Raw genomic sequence first — 2,737 nt, forward strand, 5'->3', positions numbered from 1 at the left:
TATCCAGGATAAAACTGCCCGTTGCAAGCACTGTTAGCACTACAGTACTTCCCACTCTTACGACCTCAACAGCAATTGCGCACGGAATGAAAAATAAAGGACCACACAGGGGGAGAAACGAAAAGAAGAGGATAGTAGCTCTTCTGGACACAAAACGAAATGAGAGAAAGTGATCGCTTTATATAGGGGAGAATAGAGAGAGGTCTCATAAACGCGCATTAAAACAATTTCAATTAATTCAGATTTTTTCCAACGGTTTTAAACGTTCATGTCCTTAATATCGTTTGAAACGTTCATGCGTCATTATGTTTGATATAAAACGTTCATGCAAATTTAAGTTTGATATAAAAACGTTCATGCAAATTTAAGTTTGATATAAAACGTTCATGCAAATTAATGTTCGCATAAACATAATGTGCCCAAAGAATTATTTTGTTTAATATTAATTCGAAAATTCAAAAGAATTTTGCCAAAAAATATAAGTCCACACCCGAACCCGAGCCCGGCCCGCCCGCCCGCACGACGGACGGCGGCGGCGTGCGTGCTTCGGTGCGAAGCACCGCGCGTGTGTGAAAATGTGCGATTGCACCAACTAGCCCATTGCCTAAGTCCTCTCCCTCGCACAAAAGTGCTAATGACCCAAGGGCCACTCTAATATCAAAATTCAATACTTATGGAGAGGTATCATCTTTAGTTTTCCCTATGTGGGACTAAAGGTTCATTCACAAATAGTGAAAATGAGCTAGTGTCCTTAGTGACCAATAGATCCTAAGTTCCAATCCCACCAAGACCAAAAACCAAACTATTTTATAAATCATTTTCTCTAACAATCCCCCACATGAATGAAATACCGATAAAAAATCAGAAAACGGAAAGCGAGAAATACCACTTAGGCAAGAGGTGTCCATGAGGTCTTGAACCTTTGCTTAGTGAGAAATTGCCGGAACTACTTGATGGACAGTGAACGCGATGTCTTGAACTACCATCGTTTGGTGTAATCCGCGATAATAACCACGCGTGATATCTCTCTAGGTGCTGTCGAGTTCGTCGTTGTGTCCTTTTTGGCCCTGGACAAATCCCGTTTCTCGAATGCTCTAGAGAATCAGCTCTTTTCTCATAGGAAGCGACCCACTTCCACATTCAGATAGGTGAGTTCTATCAAGAGTGTTTACTGCTACACCCCACTTCAATCTAAAATTGAAACTATAGAACTCATTAAGACTTAATAGAAAGTCATCCTCACATGCAGTCACACTATCACGTCTACACCATAGGGAAGGGGCAGAGAATGAATTCTCTGATAGTGTTTACCTTGACCGCCACAAATTAGTTTCTCATTCGAAACCTTGATCTTGGGATCTCCAGTCAGCAAGGTTGAGTATCCTTCATGGCAAGTTTATTTAATGAGCCTAAGCCCCATCCCCTTAGATGCATTACTAACTATCTCCTTGGACAAACCTTTCGTCAAAGGGTCCGCGATATTCTCCTTGGACTTAACCCAATCAATGGAAATAACGCCTTTTGAGATTAGTTGTTTTAGGGTATCGTGTCTTCTTTTATATGTATAGACTTCCCATTATAGTAGCTGTTTTTAGCTTTAGCTATGGCAGCTTGATTATCACAATGTATAGATATAGCCGGCACAGGCCTATGCCAGAGAGGAATGTCTTCTAAAAAGCATCTTAGCCAAGCGGCTTCCTCCTCTGCTTTATCTAGCGCAATAAACTCAGATTCCATAGTGGATCGAGCTATGCAGGTCTGTTTGGAACTCTTCCAAGAAACAGCCCCACATGCTAGAGTGAAAACATATCCACTCGTAGACTTAGACTCCTCTGAGTCTGATATCCAGTTTGCATCACAAAATCCCTCAAGGACGGCAGGATACCTTTCATAATTCAAACAAAAGGTCAACGTGTATTTCAAATACCTCAACACTCTAAAAAGTGCATCCCAGTGTTCCTGCCCTGGATTACAAGTATACCTACTTAACCTACTCACAGCATAAGCAATATCTGGCCTAGTACAGTTCATCAAATACATCAGACTTCCTATAACTCGTGAGTATTCAAGTTGTGATACTCCATTACCTCTGTTCTTTTTGAGTTTACAACAAGGATCATATGGAGTATAAGCAGGTTTACAATCAAAATAATTGAATTTTCTAAGCATAGATTCAACATAGTGAGATTGAGTAAGACTATAACCGTTATAATTTCTCCTAATTTTCATCCCTAAGATTACATCTGCAGGGCCTAAGTATTTCATGTCAAAGTTCTAATTCAACATGTTCTTAGTGGAATTAATTACATCCATGTTTGTACCAAGTATAAGCATATCATCAACATACAAGCATACAATCACACAAGCATCATTTACAAGCTTAGTATATACACACATGTCAGATTCATTGATTCTAAAACCACTAGAAAACATTACATGATCAAATTTTTCATGCCATTGTTTAGGTGCTTGTTTCAATCCGTACAAAGATTTTTTCAGTTTACAAACATTGTTTTCACAACCTTTCACTACAAAGCCCTCAGGTTGTTCCATGTAAATTTCTTCATCTAATTCACCATGTAGAAAAGCTGTCTTTACATCCATTTGATGTATTTATAGGTTATGAACCGCGGCTATAGCAATTAACATCCTAATGAAAGTAATTCTCGTAACGAGTGAGTAAGTATCAAAGAAATCTACACCTTCCTTTTGTTTGTAGCCTTTGACTACTAACCTA

This window comes from Papaver somniferum, chromosome 8 (assembly GCF_003573695.1).
Source record: "Papaver somniferum cultivar HN1 chromosome 8, ASM357369v1, whole genome shotgun sequence".
Lineage (NCBI taxonomy): Eukaryota > Viridiplantae > Streptophyta > Magnoliopsida > Ranunculales > Papaveraceae > Papaver > Papaver somniferum.